Source organism: Procambarus clarkii, chromosome 43 (assembly GCF_040958095.1).
Source record: "Procambarus clarkii isolate CNS0578487 chromosome 43, FALCON_Pclarkii_2.0, whole genome shotgun sequence".
NCBI classification, from domain to species: Eukaryota; Metazoa; Arthropoda; class Malacostraca; order Decapoda; family Cambaridae; genus Procambarus; species Procambarus clarkii.
The window spans coordinates 35,713,348-35,726,659 of NC_091192.1; the positions used below are offsets into that span (position 1 = coordinate 35,713,348).

The window sequence follows — 13,312 nt, forward strand, 5'->3', positions numbered from 1 at the left end:
GCACCACTTGGCAAATGGAATTTAATGTTAATAAATGTCATGTTATGGAATGTGGAATAGGAGAACATAGACCCCACACAACCTATATATTATGTGAGAAATCTTTAAAGAATTCTGATAAAGAAAGAGATCTAGGAGTGGTTCTAGATAGAAAACTATCACCTGAGGACCACATTAAGAATATTGTGCAAGGAGCCTATGCAATGCTTTCTAACTTCAGAATTGCATTTAAATACATGGATGGCGATATACTAAAGAAGTTGTTCATGACTTTTGTTAGGCCAAAGCTAGAATATGCAGCTGTTGTGTGGTGCCCATATCTTAAGAAGCACATCAACAAACTGGAAAAGGTGCAAAGACATGCTACTAAGTGGCTCCCAGAACTGAAGGGCAAGAGCTACGAGGAGAGGTTAGAAGCATTAAATATGCCAAAACTAGAAGACAGAAGAAAAAGAGGTGATATGATCACTACGTACAAAATAGTAACAGGAATTGATAAAATCGACAGGGAAGACTTCCTGAGACCTGGAACTTCAAGAACAAGAGGCCATAGATTTAAACTAGCTAAACACAGATGCCGAAGAAATATAAGAAAATTCACCTTCGCAAATAGAGTGGTAGACGGTTGGAACAAGTTAAGTGAGAAGGTGGTGGAGGCCAAGACCGTCAGTAGTTTCAAAGCGTTATATGACAAAGAGTGCTGGGAAGACGGGACACCACGAGCGTAGCTCTCATCCTGTAACTACACTTAGGTAACTACACTTAGGTAATTACACACACACACACACACACACACACACACACACACACACACACACACACACACACACACACACACTAAGGTAATTACACATAGGCCCCCAATTACACTAGGGGGCCTCGTAGCCTGGTGGATAGCGCGCAGGACTCGTAATTCTGTGGCGCGGGTTCGATTCCCGCACGAGGCAGAAACAAATGGGCAAAGTTTCTTTCACCCTAAGTGCCCCTGTTACCTAGCAGTAAATAGGTACCTGGGAGTTAGTCAGCTGTCACGGGCTGCTTCCTGGGGTGTGTGTGTGTGTGTGTGTGTGGTGTGGAGAGAGAAAAAAAAAAAAATAGTAGTTAGTAAACAGTTGATTGACAGTTGAGAGGCGGGCCGAAAGAGCAAAGCTCAACCCCCGTAAAAACACAACTAGTAAACACATACACAAACAAGCCTGAATGGTCCCCAGGACTATATGCGACTGAAAACTCACACCCCAAAAGTGACTCGAACCCATACTCCCAGAAGCAACACAACTGGTATCTACAGGACGCCTTAATCTGCTTGACCATCACGACCGGACATAAGGAAGTGATAGCCGAAGCTATATGAACCACTTCCCCGCCGGCACTCGGATGGTAATCTTGGGCATAGCATTTTATCAAATCACCTCATTCTTTGGGGCACCCGTGAGGAACACAAATGCGAACAAGCCTGAATGGTCCCCAGGACCATTCACGTGCCCCATTCATGCCCCAAAGAATGAGGTGATTTGATAAAATGCTATGACTTCAGAGGCAGAAAGAAATTTTGAAAAAGGGATTGCAGACAAATGTAAAACAGAACCAGGTCTATTCTATAAATTCATAAACAACAAATTGCAGGTAAAAGATAATATTCAGAGGTTGAAAATGGGAAACACATTCACGGAAAATGAAAAGGAAATGTATGAAACATTAAATGAAAAGTTCCAAAGTGTGTTTGTATAAAAATTAAATCTTCAGAGAACCAGACATAATAAGAATTCCAGACAACATAGAGTGGATAGAGGTGTCTAGAGACGAAGTGGAAAAAATGCTCAAAGACCTCGGTAAGAACAAAGCAGTTGGTCCAGATGGAGTTTCACCATGGGTTCTGAGAGAATGTGCACCTGAGCTCAGCATTCCACTTCAACTGATTTTTCAGGCATCCCTATGTACAGGAGTTGTAGCTGATGAGTGGAAAAAGGCTAACTTAGTTCCAATCTACAAAAGTGGCAACAGGGAAGAACCCCCTCAATTATAGACCTGTATCATTGACAAGTGTAATAGTGAAAGTATTGGAAAAAATAATTAAAACTAAATGGGTAGAACACCTGGAGAAAAATGATATAATATCAGACAGATAGTATTGTTTTCGATCTGGAAGATCCTGTGTATCGAATTTACTCAGTTTCTATGATCGAGCCACAGAGATTTTTCAGGAAAGAGATGGTTGGGTTGACTGCATCTATCTGAACCTAAAAAAGGCTTTCGGCAGAGTTCCACATAAGAGGTTGTTCCAGAAACTGGAACATTTTGGAGGGGTGACAGGTAATCTTCTAACATGGATGAAAAATTTTCTGATTGAAAAATGAGGGCCGTAATCAGAGGTAAAGTATCGGACTGGAGAAATGTCTCAAATGGAGTACTACAGGGTTCAGTTCTTGCACCGGTGATGCTCATTGTCTATATAAATGATCTACCAGATGGAATACAGAATTATATGATGCTAAGATAATAGGAAGGATAAGAAACTTAGATGATTCTCATGCCCTTCAACAAGACCTGGACAAAATAAGTATATGAAGCACCACTTGGCAAATGGAATTTAATGTGAATAAATGCCATGTTATGGAATGTGGAATTGGAGAACATAGACCCCACACAACCTATAAATTAGGTGAGAAATCTTTAAAGAATTCTGATAAAGAAATAGATCTAGGGGTGGTTCTAGATAGAAAACTATCACCTGAGGACCACATAAAGAATATTGTGCGAGGAGCCTATGCCACGCTTTCTAACTTCAGAATTGCTTTTAAATACATGGATGGCGAAATACTAAAGAAATTGTTCACTTTTGTTAGGCCAAAGCTAGAATATGCAGCGGTTGTGTCGTGCCCATATCTTAAGAAGCACATCAACAAACTAGAAAAGGTGCAAAGACATGCTACTAAGTGGCTCGCAGAACTGAGGGCAAGAGCTACGAGGAGAGGTTAGAGGCATTAAGTATGCCAAAACTAAAAGACAGAAGAAACAGAGGTGATATGATCACTACGTACAAAATAGTAACAGAAATTGATAAAATCGATAGGGAAGATTTCCTGAGACCTGGGACTTCAAGAACAAGAGGTCATAGATTTAAACTAACTAAACAAAGATGCCGAAGAAATATAAGAAAACTCTCTTTCGCAAGCAGTGGTAGATGGCTGGAACAAGCTAAGTGAGAAGGTGGTGGAGGCCAAAACCGTCAGTAATTTCGAAGTGTTATATGACAAAGAGTGCTGGGAAGACGGGACACCACGAGCATAGCTCTCATCCTGTAACTACACTTAGCTAATTACACACACACACACACACACTAAAAGCTTAAATCTTATAATTATACTAAGCACACAGTTTGCCTGCAAATATATACATGGTAATCACTCATTTGCTGTTGTTAAAAGTTCAATGGTTCCTAGCTGGCTGCCCTTTACGTCCAGATGCTGGATGGTGATGTGCCAGACATGGTCCTCATCTTTTTACTAAGAAAAATGGGGTGCTCAGGATTTTTTTCAAGATGGGGGGATGGTTACCAGAGGCATGAGGAAGAAAATGTGAGCCACATTTGGCAAATGGGGAGCCGGTCGACCGAGCGGACAGCACGCTGGACTTGTGATCCTGTGGTCCTGGGTTCGATCCCAGGCGCCGGCGAGAAACAATGGGCAGAGTTTCTTTCACCCTATGCCCCTGTTACCTAGCAGTAAAATAGGTACCTGGGTGTTAGTCAGCTGTCACGGGCTGCTTCCTGGTGGTGGAGGCCTGGTCGAGGACCGGGCCGCGGGGACACTAAAGCCCCGAAATCCTTTCAAGATAACTTCAAGATAACCCCAGAGCTCCCAGGACCTCTCCAGTGTGGAGCAGCGCCGCACCATACACGGCTCATAGTCCTAACGTTATACGAGTTTAAGCAAAATACGAACTAGCAAAGTTGCAGCATTTATGGTCACCCAAAGTGTCCAAGGTCGATATGTAATATATATATAATAACCTTGTTCACTGGCGGCCAATGCTGGAGGACACAAGCGCCCACTGTTACCACCTCGCACTGGCTGCTCCCATCATGGTAACCACCTCATTTTCTCCTCATTATTACACTCTGATAAACAACTTAGACAAAGAAAATAAATTATATTCTAGATATATAATTAAATTTGTTTTCAATATTTTATAAAAACTATAATTCACTATAATAACAAAATTATACATTCATATGACTGGCAACGATGACCAGTTTTGTTACAATACAATACAATACAATTTTATTTAGGTAAGGTACATACATACAATAAATTTTTACAAGGATTGGTTGACTTATAGGTAGAGCTAGTACATACAATGCCTAAAGCCACTATTACGCAAAGCGTTTCGGGCATACAAAGCGTTTCGGGCATAATGTTGACAAATGTAGCATTCATTAGTGGATTACAGAATATTAATAATAATGATAATGATGATTATGGTAATTTCCGATCCCTCGATCGTCGTCGCTCCTAAATCAACAACATTATGATGATGATGATGATGATCGGTGTATGGATTAGTTGTCTGAGATTATCTTGATAGATGATGATTTTGGTGATGATACTGATTGGTGGTGATTTTTTTTTACGGGAGACATCTCCCGTCACGCAGGGTGCAGTTGCACCTCCACAGATCTCCAGTATCAGCTCTTGATACTAGTAATGGCTCAAAAGAGCCACCACTTACGGGCTATTCATGTCCGTGCCACCTTTTGGATGGCTTCATCTTCATCTTAACACATTGAGGTGAGACCTCCGATTGGCGTGAAGTTAGTTTAGTTCATTTATTATGCACCCCATACCCATCTTGTGGGCGGTAGTGGAAAGGGTTACAGAGGCACATAATGGGCTCAGGGACTGAACCCCACAATTCATTTAGCTAAGCAAGTTACAATCTTGATGAGCTAGTTACAAAATTCATTTAAGTCATCACATCAACAATGGGTTCGAGATCGACCTCAAGTACAGGTTCTAAATTAAGCAACTGACATATGTGGAGAGCTAGTGTCAAAATTTATATGTTTGTCCTGCACACCGCCCCCATCCAGTGGGCAGCGGTGGATAGGTTACAATCACTTAGTTACTACCTACAGTTAGCAAACTGGGGATATTTGGCTAAAACGCGTTTAGTCACCAGTGGAGTCCCACAGGGCTCTGTACTCGGTCCTATCTTGTTTCTGATATATATAAATGATCTCCCGGAGGGTATCGATTCATTTCTCTCAATGTTTGTGGACGATGCTAAAATTATGAGAAGGATTAAAACAGAAGAGGACTGTTTGAGGCTTCAAGAAGACCTAGACAAGTTGAAGGAATGGTCGAACAAATGGTTGTTAGAGTTTAACCCAACCAAATGTAATGTAATGAAGATAGGTGTAGGGGAGCAGGAGGCCAGATACAAGGTATCATCTGGGAGAGGAAATTCTTCAGGAGTCAGAGAAAGAAAAAGACTTGGGGGTTGATATCACGCCAGACCTGTCTCCTGCAGCACAGTTTAGTTTAGTTCATTTATTATGCACCCCATACCCATCTTGTGGGCGGTAGTGGAAAGGGTTACAGAGGCACATAATGGGCTCAGGGACTGAACCCCACAATTCATTTAGCTAAGCAAGTTACAATCTTGATGAGCGAGTTACAAAATTCAGTATAAGTCGTCACATCAACAATGGGTTCGAGATCGACCTCAAGTACAGGTTCTAAATTAAGCAACTGACATATGTGGAGAGCTAGTGTCAAAATTTATATGTTTGTCCTGCACACCGCCCCCCATCCAGTGGGCAGCGGTGGATAGGTTACAATCACTTAGTTACTACCTACAGTTAGCAAACTGGGGATATTTGTCTAAAATTTCTGGTAGCAGATCATTTTGAATGAAATATTGACACATCGCTGGAACATTGGTTATAGAATTGTCTCTGAATTCACGTATCTTTTCGCACTCCATCACAGTGACGGAGGGTGTGCGAATAATTTTGTTGACACAGTTTACATTTGGTCAGGTCTACATCAGCAGATAATGAGAATTCCCAGAGATACTTGTAACCGAGTCTAAGCCGAGCAGTAGTAACATCTAGAAGTCTGCTGATTTTATTGGATGATCCATAGATGTGTGGCTCCTCTTGCATGATAGTATGATGATAGATGGAATTACTGGTGTCGATTTCACTTTGCCTCAGATCTACAAGATCTTGTTGAAGTTCTCGGTGTACTGCTGCTCTCAGATTGCTCATTGACAATCCAAGGTTACACTCAACGGCTCCTTTAAAGGCAGATTCTTTGGCTAACTTATCAGCTCTATCATGCATTCGGAGGCCAACATGAGATGGAGACCACATGAAATGGACTCTGTTACCATCCTTAATTTTGTTGTATTTGTGTCTAGCTTCGGACACGAGCATGTTACAGTTATGTCTTTGTTACGGCCCTCTTGGGTCGCAACTGGGTCCTTTCTCTGATGTTGTTAGAGGTAGGGTATCCGGCCCCAAGTTAGTAGTGGCTTTCAAGGGGTGTGTTCCATAACGCAAGTAAATTAAAGGGGAAGGGATACAAACATACTAAAACTTAAATATATATATTGCCACCACCAATAAATAAATATATAAACAGTCACTCGCTGGGGCTATCACTACACTTATGTACACGTCTTGTCTTCTTCTGAAGACACAGGATGCTCTGCTTAACGGTGCTCAAGACGAGTAGCCCTGGTTCTCTTCTTGTGGCCTCTCGACGAATCCTTAGATTCTCTTAGCGAGTCTACTCCGGCCACAGGCCAGCCAAAACACAGTCCCACTGGGTGCACCGTCGTGGAGGCCGTCAACCACAAATCCAGCCTGTAGCTGGCAGGTTCCAATCAGCTACGCTGTGTAGGCCACTCCACAACCGATACAAGGGTTGCGAGCCCTAGGCAGGAGCCTCGTGTGATTCCACAGATCACTCTCCTCACCATAACACCCCAGTGGCTATTCTTCTCCACGAGTCAGCCCCGGGTACGACAAATCCTCAACTGCCACGTCACAGGCAGGCTAACACAACAGTGTTCATCCGGGGGGTGACTCACAACTTCTCACAACTTCTCCAATCACTTGGAGATTCTACGGCTGCCTTGGGTAGACTGATCCATCGTTCATTACAGCAGTCCCAGGTCGACTCTGTAATCAGACACGTCATCAGTACTAGTACATCAGTACTCTAGGGCACCTCACTTACAGGCTTAGACACAAACGCCCACCTATCCACTCCATAGATGGCGTTGCTGTCCAAGCGTCACCTCACCAGAGCTCAGCAGCGGCTGTGTTATGAGCTGATCAGGACGGGAAACTAGCCCTTGTGGCCAGTATATCTCGTCCTCACTAGATGGCGTCGTCCATTTGGAGGGGGTTTCGGGAGCTGACCCACAGATGGCGCGGTCGTCACTGCTCCGTGCTCGGACGCTGGGCTCGGGTCCGTAACAGTCTTAAAGAGTTGAGAGCATTTAAGGATGATAAAGAGTCACTTACAATTAATGTATCAAGTTTGGAGACTTGTACACATTTCAGTGCAAGGATCAAGGCAAATAGTTCAGTCTGAAGGGTAGAGGCCCAGTTGTTTATACGGACTCCTGCAGCACATATCAAGAGGATAACATCAGCGGCATATGCCAGGCTGGCCAACATACGAACGGCATTCAGAAACTTGTATAAAGAATCATTCAGAACTTTGTATACCACATATGTCAGGCCAATCCTGGAGTATACAGCCTCAGCATGGAGTCCATATCTAGTCAAGGATAAGACTAAACTGGAAAAGGTTCAAAGGTTTGCTACCAGACTAGTACCCGAGCTGAGGGGTATGAGCTACGAGGAGAGACTACGGGAATTAAACCTCACTTCGCTGGAAGACAGAAGAGTTAGGGGGGACATGATCACCACATTCAAGATTCTAAAGGGAATTGATAGGGTAGATAAAGACAGGCTATTTAACACAAGGGGCACACGCACAAGGGGACACAGGTGGAAACTGAGTGCCCAAATGAGCCACAGAGATATTAGAAAGAACTTTCTTAGTGTCAGAGTGGTTGACAAATGAAATGCATTAGGAAGTGATGTGGTGGAGGCTGACTCCATACACAGCTTCAAGTGTAGATATGATAAAGCCCAATAGGCTCAGGAATCTGTACACCTGTTGATTGACGGTTGAGAGGCGGGACCAAAGAGCCAGAGCTCAACCCCCGCAAACACAACTAGGTGAGTACAACTAGGTGAGTACATTCACAAGGGAGACATCTCCCGTCACGCAGGGTGCATTCCCACCTCCACAGATCTCCAGTATCAGCTCTTGATACTGGTAATGGCTCAAAAGGGCCACCACTTACGGGCTATTCATGCCCGTGCCACCTTCTGGGTGGCTTAATCTTCATCAATCAATCGAGATCATTTTCACTACCAAAGATCACATTCACTCCAAAAAATCTACCACTTACGGGGTATTCATGCCCGTGCCACCTCTTGGGTGGCTTAATCTTCATCAATCAATCAGTAATCATTGATGATTACTGAGTATTTTTACTGAGAAATTATTACTGAGAGAAATTATTACTGAGTATAATTTCCACACTGGTTCAGTTAACTTCAGTATAGACGCTTGAGGGTTACCGTACACCTTCAACCTCAAGACTAGCACTCGGCGTGTCCTATATATACCTTCCAATACCTTCAGTCTTACCTTAGTGACACGCTCCAGTACTCACTCTAGTTGTACTCACCTAGTTGTGCTTGCGAGGGTTGAGCTCTTGCTCTTTGGTCCCGCTTCTCAACCGTCAATTAACTGGTATACAGATTCCTGAGCCTACTGGGCTTTTATTAAATCTATATTTGAAACTGTGTATGAAGTCAGACTCCACCACAACACTACTTAATGCAAACATTTTGTTAACTCCTCTGACACCGAAAAAATTCTTTATAATGTTTCTGTGGCTCATTTGGGTACTAAGTTTCCACCTGTGTCCCCTTGTTCGTTTTCCACCCGTGTTAAAGAGTTTGACTTTGTCCACCCTGTCAATTCCTCCTGAGAATTTTGTAGGTGGTTATCATGTCTCCCATATACCCCCTCCCGGGATATACATGTCTCCAGTATGTTTCTGTGAATGATTCCATTTCTCCCGCCCTACCCATCAAGATAGGTGTTCCTCAGGGCAGCATACTTGGCCCTCTCCTCTTTTTCATCTACATTAATGACCTTCCAAATGCCTCTCTACACCTCAAGCCAATTTTATTTGCTGATGACACAACCTTCATTTTCTCTAGTCATGACCCCTCTTGCTTTAAATGTCACAGTGAATACTGAACTAAATAAAGTCCATCTTTGGCTAAATGCTAACAAACTCACCCTTAACATTGACAAATCCTTCTATATTTTGTTTGGTAATAAATCCTCAAATCAAATTAATCTATGAATAAACAATATTCAAATTAGTAACAAAGTAGAGGGCAAATTCCCTAGTGTTCTCATCGATAACAAGCTGAATTTCCAGGTACACATTCTAAATATAGCCAAAAAAGTTTCTAAAACTGTTGGCATTCTTTTTAAGATCAGATATTATGTACCCCGCCCTGCCCTGGTGACGCTCTATTACTCCCTCATCTATCCATATCTCAACTATGGTATCTGTGCTTGGGGTTCTACTACCCAAAATCATTTACGTCCTCTAATTACTCAACACAAAGCTGCTATTAGGACAATATCCAACTCTGGCCCCAGACATCACTCGGTACCCCTACTCAAACCTCTGAATATGTTAGATATTAAGGCACTGCACATTCTCTCATGTGTATTATACATATATAAAACTCTGAACTGTAATGCCAATCCTGACCTCAAAAGCTTCCTAGAAGGTTGTAACAGAACCCATGAGCACCACACAAGAAACAAATACCTATTTGATATTCCCAGAGTGTGACTTAACCAAACTAGAAATGCTCTACAAATCAAGGGACCCACAATATGGATTGACCTTCCCAATCATGTTAAAGGCTGTACCTCTCAACAACCCGTCCTCTTAAAAATAACGTCACTTTTGGCTCGCATGCGCGCTATAGCTAAATTTGGACGTAATTTGAAATCGTTTAAGAGTAAAACTAAGCACTACCTAATTAACTCCATGTAACCTAGCTACCTTACCCCTAAATGCCAACCCATGTCTTACTATTTTAAACAATGCTGTTTGTTGACCCACTTGTACAATTACTGATTTCTGCCATGTCCCCCCCCCCTCCCATTTTTTTGTTATTTCCTTTTTTTTCAACACAATTTATACTTTAATCTCAATTACTATTAGTTTTAGTCTGTTTTGTTTCTCCCACACCTTGCCCGAAACGCTGTGCGTATTAGTGGCTTTAGACATTGTATGCACTACCTCTATCTACAAAACCAACATTTTGTTTGTAACTCTTCATCTATGTATGTACTTTAACCTGAATAAAAAAAATGAATTTGAATTTCCAATCTAAGGGAACTATTCCTTGGTCCAGAGATTTTTTGAAAAGGAGTTTCAGTGGTAGGCATAATTCTTAAGGCCAGATCCTTAACGACTTTGGATTGAATTCCATTCATACTTGGGGTTGAAGAGTTCCAAAGTGTGTCTGTGCAAAAGGAGGTTTTCAGAGAACCAGACACAGTGCCAATTCCAGGGAACACCATAGAATTAAATAGAAAATTGTCATGGGTTCGTATCCTGGCCGGGGAGGATTTACTGGGCGCAAATCCTTAATTGTAGCCTCTGTTTAACTCAACAGTAAAATATGTACTTGGTTGTAACAACGATTCTTCGCGGCGGGGATCGTATTCCAGGGACCTGCCCAAAACGCTACGCGTACTAGTGGCTGTACAAGAACGTAACAACTCTTGTATATATCTAAAAAAAAAAAAAAAAAAAAAATCACAGAGAGAAGAAAAAGAAGGGGTCTTGTAACTAGCTCATCAAGATTGTAACTTGTTTAGCTAAATGAATTATGGGGTTCAGTCCCTGAGCCCATTATGTGCCTCTGTAACCCTTTCCACTACCGCCCACAAGATGGGTATGGGGTGCATAATAAATGAACTAAACTAACTCGAGACGACGTGGAAAATTACTCCAGGAGTTATGATGAAATAAAACAGTTGGCCTAGATGGAGTTCCACCTTGGGCACTGAATGAACACCTGTTCTGAACATTCCAATTCAAAGGACATTCCAGACATGTTTTTCTACAGGAATCTTACCAGATATATGGAAAAAGCAAACATAGTTCCAGTCTACAAAAATGGTAGCAGAGAAGATCCTCTAAATTATAGACCCAGTTCATTGACAAGCGTGGTAGTCAAAACATTAGAAAAAACAGGTAAAACCAAATGGGTGGAATAGCTGCAGAGAAATGATAACAGACTGACAGTATGGTTTTAGAACAGGAAGATCCTGTGGAACAAATGTACTTAAAGTGATAATGATAATGTTTATTTAGGGAAAAGTACATACATACACAATGAGTTATAAGGAGAATGTGGAATTTCTAGATAGAGCAAATATATACTATGCCTAAAGCCACTAATATGAACAGCGTTTCGGCAACCTATATGCAAGCTGGTTGAGTAGAAATGTTGCCAACCTCATTAAATTAAATATTCCTATTGTATGCAAAGTACCAGCCAATGATATTCCATTATATCTGTACTCTGAAATACAGGTGTCTTACACGCCCATCAGCAAAAACAGCAAGGAAACCCCAGCACTCCTAAAAGCAACAACACTTGAAACAATTGATTCCTTTATAAATATCTTACGGCCTCACGAGCACTATGCTTACACTGATGGGTCTGTACAAATGTCAACAGGTCGCACTGCAGCAGACTGTAGAATATAGAAAGACAACATATGTACACAGACCACAAGTGTGAGGCTCAATAACAGCTTAGCTCAGCACATACAGAATTAGCTGAACTACAAATTGCCACTAACGCACTAAAAAACAGTGGAGGAGTAATTTTCTGTTATTCAAAGTCAGCTCTCAGGGGTCCCTTAAAACCCCAACATGCAAAATAGACACCAGGAATGTTGTAACAGCCATTATAAACAGCATTATTAATGCAAAGAGCAAGAGTTTTAGAGCCTCATTTGTATGGGTACCATCTCACACAGGTGTTGTCCAGCATGATGACACAGACAAGGCAGCTAAAACTGCATGTGATAAGCCTGAAAATGAGTTGGATATGGGCATTCCAATTTCTGCTGTAAAAGCCACAATATTTCAGGAAATTAGGGGAAGACAGAAGAACAGTTACTGACAATCAAAGGCCAGAAAGCACGATTATAAAGAGCGATGACATGCTTAGAACCGAGCATTGTATGTACGGGCAGCATAAAACATCCACTAGACAGTGTGACATTGTAATTGCCAGAATTATGCTGGGATATCGATATCTATGGCAGGTGGCTGCAAGTAATGAATCCCCCCAATGGTGAACATTCCAATTGTAAACTATGTGAACAAGAGCTGGGACATGCTCTCCAACACTATATCTGTGATTGCCCTGTTATAAGTGACTTCAGACCAAATGGTATGAGGTACTTTGAGCTCTGTAATTACTTCATACACTCAGGAATATTGGAAGATATTCTTGTGCTGTACCCAGATTTTGCTAGTGAAGGTTAATAGATCACGTCACATTTCATGTTCTCTCCTGATTTGTTAGTCAGAGTTGATTTATTTTGGTAGTGAGGTTGGTATTTGCTCCCCTGATTCCATGTATGACTAACCTTCCTTTGAGATGGGAATAGTAGATGAACTTTAGCTAGTTTTTGATCTACACTGTATAATCTTTAATATAGAATAGGGTAGCAGTACATTGTTGTGTATACCTAAGCTTGTTAATAAAAAAAATATTTTTGTCCCGAAGGGCGATTTTATTGGGCAGCGCCACTCATCCTGTGAGTGGACACACCGCCATAGTGACAGTATTGGGCAGCGCCACTCATCCTGTGAGTGGACACACCGCCATAGTGACAGTATTGGGCAGCGCCACTCATCCTGTGAGTGGACACACCGCCATAGTGACAGTATTGGGCAGCGTCACTCATCCTGTGAGTGGACACACCGCCATAGTGACAGTATTGGGCAGCGCCACTCATCCTGTGAGTGGACACACCGCCATAGTGACAGTATTGGGCAGCGCCACTCATCCTGTGAGTGGACACTCCGCCATAGTGACAGTATTGGGCAGCGCCACTCATCCTGTGAGTGGACACACCGCCATAGTGAC

General features: G+C 42.2%; 2 protein-coding genes across 3 annotated transcripts in view; both read right to left on the minus strand.

The window, feature by feature from the left end:
- Positions 1 to 725, minus strand: part of LOC123755962 (aldehyde dehydrogenase X, mitochondrial) — a 149,254-nt gene extending 148,529 nt beyond the window's left edge. Inside the window, exon 1 of the mRNA XM_069300242.1 lies at positions 602 to 725. The gene's annotated coding sequence lies outside the window, so the exon portion shown is untranslated. The remainder of the gene's footprint in view (positions 1 to 601) is intronic.
- LOC123755963 (protein singed wings 2) overlaps positions 1 to 4,121 on the minus strand; it is a 76,790-nt gene extending 72,669 nt beyond the window's left edge. Inside the window, exon 1 of one of the 2 annotated variants that reach the window (XM_069300243.1) lies at positions 4,013 to 4,121. The gene's annotated coding sequence lies outside the window, so the exon portion shown is untranslated. Of the gene's footprint in view, positions 1 to 3,737; positions 3,938 to 4,012 lie in introns of those variants that run through there. The other variant, XM_069300244.1, reaches the window with a different exon arrangement.
- Positions 4,122 to 13,312: the final 9,191 nt, after the last annotated feature.